This window comes from Salmo salar, chromosome 27 (genome assembly GCF_965601325.2).
Source record: "Salmo salar chromosome 27, fSalSal1, whole genome shotgun sequence".
NCBI classification, from domain to species: Eukaryota; Metazoa; Chordata; class Actinopteri; order Salmoniformes; family Salmonidae; genus Salmo; species Salmo salar.
Genome location: NC_138317.1, coordinates 27,809,742 through 27,824,500, shown reverse-complemented (window position 1 = coordinate 27,824,500; position 14,759 = coordinate 27,809,742). Strand labels below are relative to the sequence as shown.

The window sequence follows — 14,759 nt, the reverse complement described above, 5'->3', positions numbered from 1 at the left end:
TCTGGTGTGTACTGTGTGTACTGCCTCCAATAATGGTTAGGCTGTCAAGAGTAACATTGCTCAATCTCCGCTGTTCCAGCTTTGGGATTCAGGTGCTTTGGCATTGTTGTAGTTGATTTTTAAGCCTATAAATAAGGCATGGTTTTCTAATACCTTGTAAAAGCATTACCCTTAAACTATACTCCAATTAAGCTATTGGTCTGTTCTAATAGCTGTTGTGGCTTATACAGTAGTGGAGTTATGTGAACTTTCCCTTTTGTTTACACAGTGTAGAAATCCAAAGTCACAGAGTCCTAGGAAGAAAAAAAATTGTATTCAGTGTCCACGCTCGTCTTTTTCTTTAAATGGTAAAGTTCAGAGTTCAAAGTCCTGTCCTCCTCTATTTCTTCAATTTGCCTTGGTTCAAGGAGTCAAAAGCCTGGGTGAATCAGGTGAACTAGCTTTATTTAAACAGGAAAGTCACATTGAGACATCTCTTTTCCAAGTGAGCTTCATCCAATAAAAGCAGAATACATTTACAAATAACAGTACACAATACTGTATTATCCTAATGATTACATATGTAATCATGTAACGCCCTGGCCATAGAGAGGGGTTTTTGTTCTTTATTTTGGTTAGGCCAGGGTGTTACATTGGATGGGCGTTCTATGTTATTTTTTCTAGGTTGGTTTGCTTTGTTGATTTTGGCCATGTGGCTTCCAATCAGGCACAGCTGTAGTTTGTTGTTGCTGATTGGGAGTCACACATAAGTAGCCTGTTTTTCCTTTGGGTTTTGTGGGTGATTGTTTTCTGTTTTGTTCATGTAGGACCAGACAGAACTGTTTGCTGTCGTTTCTGTCGAGTATTTTGTTTATAGTGGTTCATTTGATTAAATCTTTAAAATGAATACACATCCTCCGCTGCATCTTGGTTTTCTTACGACGACAGCCCTTACAAATCAGTTAAGTTACCAGCAAAAAATATTGTAATCAGGTAACAGATACTTTTGAAAAAGTAGATGATTACTTCTTGGATTACTTTTAAGAAAGGATGTTTAAGGAAAAAATTCTACATTATGACACAATTCAGCATTGAAAAAAGGCGCTAGTTTAATTTTGTTTCACCTGAGTGGTTCTCACCACAAGTCAGAAACCACTATTACAACACACCAAATGTGTTTGATGGATTATTTTTGTCTTCCTCTAACGCCTCTTAATGGGAAAGTAATCCAAAAGTAAGTGAAAGTAATCAGATTACGTTACTGAGTTTGGGTAATCCAAAAGTTATGTTACTGATTACAATTTTAGACAGGTAAGTAGTTACTGTAACAGATTATATTTAGAAAGTAACCTACCCAACCATGCTAATGATGACACAAAACAATTCAAATCAAATCAAATGTATTTATATAGCCCTTCTTACATCAGCTGATATCACAAAGTGCTGTACAGAAACCCAGCCTAAAACCCCAAACAGCAAGCAATGCAGGTGTAGAAGCACGGTGGCTAGGAAAAACTCCCTAGAAAGGCCAAAACCTAGGAAGAAACCTAGAGAGGAACCAGGCTATGAGGGGTGGCCAGTCCTCTTCTGGCTGTGCCGGGTGGAGATTATAACAGCACATGGCCTAGATGTTCAAATGTTCATAAATGACCAGCATTGTCAAATAATAATAATCATAGTAGTTGTCGAGAGTGCAACAAGTCAGTAACACAAGAGTAAGTGTCAGTTGGCTTTTTCATAGCCGATCTTTGAGAGTATCTCTACCACTCCTGCTGTCTCTAGAGAGTTGAAAACAGCAGGTCTGGGACAGGTAGCACGTCCGGTGAATAGATCAGGGTTCCAGCAGGTCTGGGACAACAGGTCTGGGACAGGTAGCACGTCCGGTGAACAGGTCAGGGTTCCATAGCTGCAGGAAGAACAGTTGGAACTGGAGCAGCAGCACGGCCAGGTGAACTGGGGACAGCAAGGAGTCATCAAGCCAGGTAGTCCTAAGGCATGGTCCTAGGGCTCAGGTCCTCCGAGAGAGAGAAAGAAAGAAAGAGAAAAAGAGAATTAGAAAGAGCATATTTAAATTCACACAGGACACCGGAAAAGACAAGAGAAATACTCCAGATGTGACAGACTGACCCTAGCCCCCCGACACATAAACTACTGCAGCATAAATACTGGAGGCTGAGACAGGAGGGGTCAGGAGACACTGTGGCCCCATCCGATGAAACCCCCGGACAGGGCCAAACAGGTAGGATATAACCCCACCCACTTTGCCAAAGCATAGCCTCCACACCACTGGAGGGATATCTCCAACCACCAACATACCATCCCGGGACAAGGCCGAGTATAGCCCACAAAGATCTCCGCCACGGCACAGCCCAAGAGGGGGCGCCAACCCAGACAGGAAGACCAATTGCACAGAACTCCATCAGATATACGCATCATGATCTGCATTCCTTTGATTTATAATTTGTATTATTTAATTTAGCAGGATTACACTTTAAACAGCAGTATAATCAGATTAGTTGATCAGATGCAGGTCAGGATGAAAATAGCTTTTTCCCCAGTACTGAATGATCATATTTTTGTTCATAAGGTTAATAGGACACTGATATTATTATTTAATTATTGGATCTTACATTTATTTGGATCTTACAGTTATTGTCCCCCAAAGTGAAATCGGGGTTCGGACTGTGGATCTGTCTCCGTCTGTTCATACGTTCGTCACACGCGATATCTCAGACAGCACTGGCCCGATTTGGACGAAACTTGGGTGAATGATGTGTCTTGCCATAGAGATCTGCCATTTACAAATGTACACTGATTGGCCCGAGGTGGGAGCTTAAGAAATTAACTGAAATTTGTTAGTCACACGCGATACCTCAATTGGCCCAAGGGGAGGCGCTGCATCATTCGTGGGAGACGACATGTCTACTGTTGCCTTGTTTAATTATTGAGTCTTACAACCCATGCTTCGTCAGGGTTGTGTGTGTGGGATGACATTTTACATGAGTGCATGGCAAGAGGGTACAGACACATCAAATACAAAGCACATCAAAGGTTCATGTGGGTTTAAAGTTAAAGGTACAATCTGCAATATTTACAGCTGTTCAGTTATCATTTCCAATAAAGATGTATGCTATAGAAAATAAGGCTGCTGTTTGGCTAAAAAATGAATGACAGATTGTGCCCTTTATTAAAAGGCTTCATTCATTTTTTTCCTCTAATTATGTCTCATCTCATCGGCTGGTGCTCTACAATGGCTTGTTTGAGCTGATTTCTGCTCCAACCGCTACTGCCTCGCCTTTTGGAATGATTTTAATAATTGAACTCTGCTGTGAAGCCTCTCTGTGTGTGTGTGTGTGTGCGTGTGTGTGTGTGTGTGCGTGTGTGTGTAGAAAATAAGCTCTATTCAGTTTGAGCAGTGCAGTCATTTCCATCTCATATCCTTTACTGCCCCACTTTCAATCTTAAATCATATATGGAATCTGTGTGTGTGTGTACACATTTTACTATACTTTTGAGTACCAGAAGTCGTCACTAGAATAGTAAACCAACTAAAATTCAGAGAAGTGAGGACATTTTGCTGGTCTTCACTTGTAAAAAGGCTATTTTAGGCTTAGGGGTTAGGTTTAGGGGTTAGAGGTTTAGGTTTAGGGGTTAAGGTTGGGGTTCATTTTAGGGTTAGGGGTTAGGGAAAATAGGATTTTGAAGGGGAATCAATTGTTGGTCCCCAAAAAGTCCTCACAAGTGAAGACATACAGTACCAGTCAAAAGTTTGGACACACCTACTCATTCAAGTTCTTGTTCAACATTGTAGAATAATAGTGAAGACATCAACACTATGAAATAACACATATGGAATAATTGAGGAACCAAAAAAGTGTTAAACAAATGTAAATATATTTTATATTTGAGATTCTTCAAAGTAGCCACCCTTTGCCTTGATGACTGGTTTGCACACTCTTGGAATTCTCTCAACTAGCCTCACCTGTAATGCTTTTCCAACAGTTTTGAAGGAGTTCCCACATATGCTGAGCACATGTTGGCTGCTTTTCCTTCACTCTGCAGTAAAACTCATCCCTATCTGGCGGGACCAGATAGCAGATAGCCCGGTTAGCCAATGTGCAGGAGCACTGGTTGGTCGGGCCAATTGAGGTAGTACGTTCATATGTACATGAATGTATAGTTAAAGTGACTGTGCATATATGATGAACAGAGAGTAGCAGCAGCGTAAAAGAGGTGTTGGGGGGGGGGGGGGGGCGCACACAATGCAGATAGTCCGGGTAGCCATTTGATTACCTGTTCAGGAGTCTTATGGCTTGGGGGTAAAAACTGTTGAGGAGCCTTTTTGTCCTAGACTTGGCACTCCGGTACCGCTTGCCATGCGGTAGTAGAGAGAACAGTCTATGACTGGGGTGGCTGGGGTCTTTGACAATTTTTAGGGCCTTCCTCTGACACTGCCTTGTGTAGAGGTCCTGGATGGCAGGCAGCTTAGCCCCAGTGATGTACTGGGCTGTACGCACTACCCTCTGTAGTGACTTGCGGTCGGAGGCTGAGCAATTGCCGTACCAGGCAGTGATGCAACCAGTCAGGATGCTCTCGATGTTGCAGCTGTAGAACCTTTTGAGGATCTCAGGACCCATGCCAAATATTTTTAGTTACTCATTCCAGGGTTTTTCTTTATTTGTACTATTGTCTACATTGTAGAGTAACAGTGAAGACATAAAAACTATGAAATAACACATATGGAATCATGTAGTAACCATAAAAGATTTAAACAAATATATATTTTGAAAATATATTTTATATTTGAGATTCTTCAAATTAGCCACCCTTTGCCTTGATCACAGCTTTGCACACTCTTGGCATTCTCTCAACCAGCTTCATGAGGTAGTCACCTGGAATGCATTTCAATAAACAGGTGTGCCTTGTTAAAAGTTAATTTGTGGAATTTCTTTCCTTCTTAGTGTGTTTGAGCTAATCAGTTGTGTTGTGACAAGTTAGGGGTGGTATACAGAAGCTAGCCCTATTTGGTAAAAGACCAAGTCCATATTATAGCAAGAACAGCTCAAATAAGCAAAGAGAAACGACAGACCATCATTACTAGACAGGGATCTCCCTCTTCCTGGAGATCTACCATCCTGTGGCTTTTCAGTCCAACCCTAATTTAACACACCTGATTCTGCTAATTAGCTGCTCAACAAGACTTTAACTAGCTGAATCAGATATGCTAAATTCGGGTTGGACTAAAAACCTACAGGACAGTAGATCTCCAGGAAGAGGGTTGGGCAGCCCTGCTTTAAGACATGAAGGTCAGTAAATCGGGGAAAAATTCAAGAACTTTTAAAGTTTCTTCAAGTGCAGTCGCAAAAACCATCAAGCTCTATGATGAAACTGGCTCTCATGAGGATCGCCACTGGAAAGGAAGAGCCAGAGTTACCTCTGCTGCAGAAAATAAGTTCATTAGAGTTACCAGCCTCAGAAATTGCAGCCCAAATAAATGCTTCACTGAGTTCAGGTAACAGACACATCTCAACATCAACTGTTCAGAGGAGACTGCGTGAATCAGGTCTTCATGGTCGAATTGCTGCAAAGAAACCACTACTAAAGGACACCAATAAGAAGAAGAGACTTGCTTGGGCCAAGAAACACGAGCAATGGACATTAGACTGGTGGATATCTGTCCTTTGGTCTAATGGGTCCAAATTTGAGATTTTTGGTTCCAACCGCTGTGTCTTTGTGAGACACAGAGTAGGTGAACGGATGATCTCCGCATGTGTGGTTCCCACCGTGAAGCATGGAGGAGGTTTGATGGTGTGGAGGTGCTTTGCTGGTGACACTGTTGGTGATTTATTTAGAATTCAAGGCACACTTACCCAGCATGGGAATCCACAGCAAACCATACGCCATCCCATCTGGTTTGCGTTTAGTGGGACTATCATTTGTTTTTCAACAGGACAATGACCCAACATACCTCCAGGCTGTGTAAGGGCTATTTTACCAAGAAGGAGCGTGATGGAGTGCTGCATCAGATGACCTGGCCTCCACAATCCCCCGATCTCAAACAAATTGAGATGGTTTGGGATGAGTTGGACCGCAGAGTGAAGGAAAAGCAGCCAGCAGGTGCTCAGCATATGTGTGAACTCCTTAAAGACTGTTGGAAAAGCATTCAATGTGAAGCTGGTTGAGACAATGCCAAGAGTGTGCAGTGCTGTCATCAAGGCTAAGGGTGGCTACTTTGAAGAATCTCAAATATAAAATATATTTAAATTTGTTTAACAGTTTTTTGGTTACTACATGATTCCATATGTGGTATTTCATAGTTGTGATGTCTTCACTATTATTCGACAATGTAGAAAATAGTAAAAATAAAGAAAAACCTTGAATGAGTAGGTGTGTCCAAACCTTTGACTGGTACTGTGAGTACTGACAGTGTAGCCTGGAATCCAAACAACATAGTACGGTCTATACATACCATGTGTGAGTGAGTACGGTCTATACATACCATGTGTGGGTGTGTACGGTCTATACATACCATGTGTGGGAGTGTACGGTCTATACATACCATGTGTGGGTGTGTACGGTCTATACATACCATGTGTGGGTGTGTACGGTCTATACATACCATGTGTGGGTGTGTACGGTCTATACATACCATGTGTGGGTGTGTACGGTCTATACATACCATGTGTGGGTGTGTATGGTGTTTGTACGGTGTGTATGGTGTGGGTGTGTATGGTGTGTATGGTGTGTGTGTGGCGTGTTCGACCTCCATTACATAACTATGGTCACATGTCTGCCAAGGCCCTCTAGGATTCACAGGGAAAAAACGTGGACACAACTAGTGAATGGTTCCATACAGAGAGCAAACCTTGGTCTCCCACTTTATTTTCTTAGGAAAGAAGAGGTGTGTTTGTCACTCTGTCATTTTATGTGCTTTTGCCAACATGTCCGTCATTCATTAGGGTGCACGAAAGAGTTTGCTAAACTAAAGCACAAACTGACCAGCAAAAAGGAACTCTGTGTTCATGCTTTCATTCATAGAACATTGATCACAAGGGTGGTGAGCAGTGGTGTAAAGTGCATAAGTAAAAATACTTTAAAGTACTACTTAAGTCGTTTTTGGGGGAATCTGTACTTTAATTTACTATTCATTTTTTTGACTTATACTTCACTTCATCCCTAAAGAAAATAATGTACTTTTTACTCCCTATGTTTTCCCTGACAACCAAAAGTACTCGTTACATTTTGAATGATTAGCAGGACAGGAAAATGGTCCAATTCACACACTTACAGTATGAGGAGAACATCCCTGGTCATCCCTACTGCCTCTTATCTGGAAGACTCACTAAACACAAATGCTTCGTTTGTAAGTGATGTCTGAGTGTTGGAATGTGCCCCTGACAATCCGTAAATAAAAAAAATCAAGAAAATCTGGTTTGCTTAATATAAGGAATCTGAAATGATTTATACTTTTGCTTTTACTTTTATGACACTTAAGTCTATTTTAGCAATTACATTTACTTTTGATACCTAAGTATATTTAAAACCAAATACTTTTAGACTTTTACTCAAGTAGTATTTTACTTTTACTTGAGTCATTTTCTATTAAGGTATCTTTACTTTTACTCAAGTATGACAATTGGGTACATTTTCCACCACTGGTGGTGAGCACAGAAACCACAAGGTGTGTGTCCTATGATGGTTGTGAAAATGAATGAGTAATTTGGTTTCACCTAGAAACAAAAGAATGTCAGAGAAAGATGGTGGGGCTTCATTTGTATTTAGACAGAATTTATTGTCAGGGAGCCGAAAAAGATGAGATACAAAGCTTGCAATCGCACACACACCCCCTCACACACACACTCCCCTCCACACCCCGTCACACACAGTGCCAGTTGCCTCTCTGACAGCGTTGCCATCTGTTAGGTCTTGTTCTTATTCCTTCCAGTCCCTATCTGTCTGTCCTCAGTCTGGGGCTTCAGACCGAGCTGAAGGTTCCCAAGGGGCGGATGGGGAATGGAGGGACGGATGGAGGTTAGAGGGGCAGGTGGAGGTTGAATTAAATCAGACACATTTTAGAGACACTTTTTTTGTGATACCTTGCTTTTATAACTCGTAATAGAGAGAGATGGGGAGGAGAGAGAGTCGGAAGAAGAGAATGAGAAAGAGAGAGAGAGAAAGACAGAGTCTGAGACGGAGGAGAAGAGAGGAGGGAAAGAGAGAGACAGACATAAAGAAAGAGGGACAGAAAGACATGGACAGAGAGGTTGTGACAGAGGAAGGAGAAGTGGTGAGGGTAGTCGATGCCCTGAACGTTTCTTAGACAAGCACATTTTTGTCTCTTAATACCTTGCAGAAGAGCCTTAATCCAGGCATTATACTTGATGTCAGTCAGTTACACTGTTAGATTAATAGAACAGGAACAGATTTGCAGTTTTACCGGAGTAGCTCAATCCTCTGCAGCCGTCTGTGAGACGCCAGGACTATAGTGCAGATAAAGCTGACATACACACACGCACACAGAGACACACACACACAAACTAATGTGTGCACATGCACAAATACACAAACGTGCACTCGCACAAACTCACACACAAACACAGCCGCTTTAGCCCCTTCCCTCACCCTAGTGTTTCTGCTCCTCTTAAAGGAGATCAAAGCTGAGCTCTCCTCATCTCCTCTTTTTCTTCTTCTTCCTCTCCCTCTCTTCCTCGCCTCCTTCTCCACTCCTCTAACCAGGCCTGACTCAGGAATGCTGGGTAATTCCCTTAGGTGGTGTTTGGCATTCTGATGTGCGGAGTTAGTGCACTCCGTCTCCCCGCGTTAAGACACCTGTGTGTGCTCCTCCAGATCACACGTCACTCCAATGCACACACACACACACACACACACACACACACACACACACACACACACACACACACACACACACACACACACACACACACACACACACACACACACACACCTCTTAAGAGCGCCTTTTTGTGAGTCCTTTCCTTGAAAAAACACACTTTACTTTGCTGTACTATACTCCTATCTCTCTCTCTTTCTCTCTTTCTCTCTCCCTCACATGTTAGTAGGTCACATGTTTCACGCACACTAAGCTTGGGAGGGATCCAGATTTTCATACCTTCATACCGTCCTTGTACCATCCCGGGATATATGGTATTACCTGCACTGAACACAATGGGCACTATTTTCAAGCTCAAAAGACCCCACTGAGCCTCTGTAATCCGAAGGTTAGCAATGCTAACAAGTACATGTAGAATCCCGTAGCGGATGCTAGCTAAATGCTAACATGTGCATGCAAACATTTTATACGGTCTCTGACATAAACTATTTGCAGGACAAACATCCCAGCTCATAAAAATATGCAAGTAATTCAAAAATGCTACTCACAGTTTTCTGCACGCACAAAACAGACGGCAAGGATCTTGATGCAGGACAGGAATTCTCTGCTGTTACCGAGAGAAGCTTGATTTTGCAAGAAGCTAACCACTTAGCTAACTAGCTACTAAGTTAGCAAACCAAATGCAGAACTGCAGAGTATTTACCACATTTTACACAGTTAATTGAATAGTTATAAGATATTTAGCTGGCAAATATTTAGTTGTGAATTCCATACAAGTTTTACTGGATGTGAAAGTGACTCACTAGTCTCCGGTTGTTGTGCGCTTGTAAACAAACAACATGTGACTGGCTCAGCTGTTTTAAAAAACTACTGCTAGGCTTCATAATGAGAAATAATGTAACAGGTAGGGTTGGGCAAAGTCAACCTTTGTCCTATCATGATTATGTAGCCATAAAACACTATGATATACGATGGTATCGCACCCTAACCTGAATATTATTCTTTAAAAAAATTTAAATAAAATGACAGTTGGAATATAGCGCAAAATGGAATGCTAAAACTGGACGAGTAATGACGAAAGATAATGTTTTTGAATCCCTGGACAGAGGCTAAGTGCAGGGAAATCTTTTCTAATATTCCTTTGTGGTGGAGGAGCATCAGCATGGAACAGGTTTGTGTGTGTGTGTGTGTGTGTGTGTGTGTGTGTGGAGTGTGTGGAAGGGTGTGTGTCTGCGTCTGCGTTGTGCACACATGGAGCAGTAACAGTCTGATGAGAAATGGCATCACTCCCTGTATAGGCCTAGTGCACAAGGTTATACATCATGGTCTGGATGGAAGCAGACTGTCTTCAGAACTGTATAATAATTGCTTTATTTGACTCATCAAATAATAGTAAATAGCCTAATATTCTATTTTATCTCTCATAAAGCTGTGATTGAGAATAGCCTAATATTCAATTTTATCTCTCATAAAGCTGGGATTGAGAATAGCGTATGCCGAGGCTATAGACTTTCATTCTTATAATTTTTTAAAGCGATAACTTTAGGACAACACCTTTTAGGCTAGAGTATTTGGGAAGTAAGCTGCTGTTAATAACTTTAAATCTTTTATGATAGGCCTAGTAAGAGGATAGGTTATTGGCCATTTGGTTTTCAACCTATGGAGGGATTTTCAGCCCTGCATGGATAATTTCTTTCTTAATAAGCTTAAATTTGATTAAACTTATTTGAGTTTTCTATAGGTTGAATGAATAGGTTTAGGCTGTAGCCTAGGCCCATGCATCCGACATCCGATAAAACTGTAATTTTTTGTGAAGAATCAACAACAAGTGGGACACAATCATGAAGTGGAACGAAATTTATTGGATATTTCAAACTTTTTTAACAAATAAAAAACTGAAAAATTGGGCGTGCAAAATTATTCAGCCCCCTTAAGTTAATACTTTGTAGCGCCACCTTTTGCTGCGATTACAGCTGTAAGTCGCTTGGGGTATGTCTCTAGCAGTTTTGCACATCGAGAGACTGACATTTTTGCCCATTCCTCCTTGCAAAACAGCTCGAGCTCAGTGAGGTTGGATGGATGGAGAGCGTTTGTGAACAGCAGTTTTCAGTTCTTTCCACAGATTCTCGATTGGATTCAGGTCTGGACTTTGACTTGGCCATTCTAACATCTGGATATGTTTATTTGTGAACCATTCCATTGTAGATTTTGCTTTATGTTTTGGATCATTGTCTTGTTGGAAGACAAATCTCCGTCCCAGTCTCAGGTCTTTTGCAGACTCCATCAGGTTTTCTTACAGAATGGTCCTGTATTTGGCTCCATCCATCTTCCCATCAATTTTAACCATCTTCCCTGCCCCTGCTGAAGAAAAGCAGGCCCAAACCATGATGCTGCCACCACCATGTTTGACAGTGGGGATGGTATGTTCAGGGTGATGAGCTGTGTTGCTTTTACGCCAAACATAACGTTTTGCATTGTTGCCAAAAAGTTCGATTTTGGTTTCATCTGACCAGAGCACCTTCTTCCACATGTTTGGTGTGTCTCCCAGGTGGCTAGTGGCAAACTTTAAACAACACTTTTTATGGATATCTTTAAGAAATGGCTTTCTTCTTGCCACTCTTCCATAAAGGCCAGATTTGTGCAGTATACGACTGATTGTTGTCCTATGGACAGTCTCCCACCTCAGCTGTAGATCTCTGCAGTTCATCCCGAGTGATCATGGGCCTCTTGGCTGCATCTCTGATCAGTCTTCTCCTTGTATGAGCTGAAAGTTTAGAGGGACGGCCGGGTCTTCGTAGATTTGCAGTGGTCTGATACTCCTTCCATTTCAATATTATCGCTTGCACAGTGCTCCTTGGGATGTTTAAAGCTTGGGAAATCTTTTTGTATCCAAATCCGGCTTTAAACTTCTCCACAACAGTATCTCGGACCTGCCTGGTGTGTTCCTTGTTCTTCATGATGCTCTCTGCGCTTTAAACGGACCTCTGAGACTATCACAGAGCAGGTGCATTTATACGGAGACTTGATTACACACAGGTGGATTCTATTTATCATCATTAGTCATGTAGGTCAACATTGGATCATTCAGAGATCCTCACTGAACTTCTGGAGAGAGTTTGCTGCACTGAAAGTAAAGGGGCTGAATAATTTTGCACGGCCAATTTTTCAGTTTTTTATTTGTTAAAAAAGTTTGAAATATCCAATAAATTTCGTTCCACTTCATAATTGTGTCCCACTTGTTGTTGATTCTTCACAAAAAATTACAGTTTTATATCTTTATGTTTGAAGCCTGAAATGTGGCAAAAGGTCGAAAAGTTCAAGGGAGCCGAATACTTTCGCAAGGCACTGTATCACCGAATTGGCGAGGTCACTAGAACAGTCTGCAGCAGCCGGCCTCACCCTACCAGAATCTGAAGTCAAATGTCTACTGTTTACTGATGATCTGGTGCTTCTGTACCCAGCAGCAGCACCTACAGTAGATCTTCTGCACAGATTCTGTCAGACCTGGGCCCTGACAGTAAATCTCAGTAAGACAAAAATAATGGTTTTCCAAAAAAGGTCCAGTCACCAGGACCACAAATACAAATTCCATCTAGACACCATTGCCCTAGAGCACACGAACAACGATACATACTTCGGCCTAAACATCAGCGCCACAGGTAGACGATCTAATGTTAAATACTGTTGAAGTAATATTGTTACAGGTTCATCTGCCTCCCCTTAAGCCCATTCTTGTGGGAAGCTGCTATAGACCACCAAGTGCTAACAGTCAGCATCTGGATCATATGTGTGAAATGCTTGATAATGTATGTGATATCCACAGAGAAGTACACTCAGGAAAAAACTTCAAACTGTAACCAGTGCCTGCAACTTGGATCAGGTTGCAGGCACTAAATCAGATGGCTCATTCATCACAAAGCCCATTGATATTGCAAACTACTTGAATTACTTTTTCGTTGGCAAGATAAGCAAACTTAGGGATGACATGCCTGCAACAAATGCTGACGCTACACATCCAAGTATCTCGGACCAAATTATGAAAGACAAGAATTGTACTTTTGAATTCCGTAAAGTCAGTGTGGAAGAGGTGAAAAAATTGTTGTCTATCAACAATGACAAGCCACCAGCGTCTGACAATCTATATAGGAAATTACTAAGGATAATAGCAGACGATATTGCCACTCCTATTTGCCACATCTTCAATTTAAGCCTAAAGTCATTCCCCTACCCAATAATAGTAAAGCCCCCTTTACTGGCTCAAATAGCCGACCAATCAGCCTGTTACCAACCCTTAGTAAACTTCTGGAAAAATATGTGTTTGACCAGATACAATGCTATTTTACAGTAAACAAATTGACAACAGAATTTCAGCATGCTTATAGGGAAGGACACTCAACAAGCACGGCACTTACAAATGACCGATGATTGACTGAGAAAAATTGATGATACAATGATTGTGGGGGCTGTCTTGTTAGACTTCAGTGCATTTTTTGACATTATTGATCATAGTCTACTGCTGGAAAAACATGTGTTATGGCTTTACACCCCCTGCTATAATGTGGATAAAGAGTTACTTGTCTAATAGAACACAGAGGGTGTTCTTTAATGGAAGCCTATCAAATATAATCCAGTTAGAATTAGGAATTCCCCAGAGTAGCTGTTTAGGCCCCTTGCTTTTTTTCAGTTTGTACTAACGACATACCACTGACTTTGAGTAAAGTCAGAGTTTTTATATATGCGGATGACTCAACACTATACACGTCAACTACTACAGCGACTGAAATTCTCTGTATCTCTGTCCACAGTAAAACGAGTCCTGTTTCGACATAACCTGAAAGGCCGCTCAGCAAGGAGAAGCCACTGCTCCAAAACTGCCATAAAAAAGCCAGACTACGGCTTGCAACTGCACATGGGGACAAAATGTCCTCTGGTCTGATGAAACAAAAATAGAACTGTTTGGCCATAATGCCCATAGTTATGTTTGGAGGAAAAAGGGGGAGGCTTGCAAGCCGATGAACACCATCCCAACCGTGAAGCACGGGGGTGGCAGCATCATGTTGTGGGGGTGCTTTGCTGCAGGAGGGACTGGTGCACTTCACAAAATAGATTGCATCATGAGGTAGGAAAATGATGTGGATATATTGAAGCAACATCTCAAGACATCAGTCAGGAAGTTAAAGCTTGGTCGCAAATGGATCTTCCAAATGGACAATGACCCCAAACATACTTCCAAAGTTGTGGCAAAATGGCTTAAGGACAACAAAGTCAAGGTATTGGAGTGGCCATCACAAAGCCCTGGCCTCAATCCTGTAGAACATTTGTGGGCAGAACTGAAAAAGCGTGTGTGAGCAAGGAGGCCTACAAACCTGACTCAGTTACACCAGCTCTGTCAGGAGGAATGGGCCAAAATTCACCCAACTTATTGTGGGAAGCTTGTGGAAGGCTACCTGAAATGTTTGACCCAAGCTAAACAATTTAAAGGCAATGCTACCAAATACTAATTGAGTGTATGTAAACTTCTGACCCACTTGGAATGTGATGAAAGAAGTAAAAGCTGAAATAAATCATTCTCTCTACTATTATTCTGACATTTCACATTCTTAAAATAAAGTGGTGATCCTAACTGACCTAAAACAGGGAATTTTTACTAGGATTAAATGTTAGGAATTGTGAAAAACTGAGTTTAAATGTATTTGGGTAAGGTGTATGTAAACTTCTGACTTCAACTGTACATGGCTGTGACTATAACCGAAGAGAATTCTCTTGGGAGGTATTACGGTCTGCATTTGATTGTGAGGTATTCTAGGTCGGGTGAACAAAAGGACTCGAGTTCCTGTATGTTATCACAATCACACCATGAGTAGTTAATCATGAAACATACACCTCCACCTTTCTTCTTCCCGGAGAGTTCTTTATTCCTGTTTGCGCA

At 41.6% G+C, this 14,759-nt stretch overlaps 1 protein-coding gene across 1 annotated transcript in view; it reads left to right on the top strand.

Moving 5' to 3' along the window:
* atxn1a (ataxin 1a) overlaps positions 1–14,759 on the top strand; it is a 164,520-nt gene that overhangs the window by 19,573 nt on the left and 130,188 nt on the right. The window lies entirely within an intron of this gene.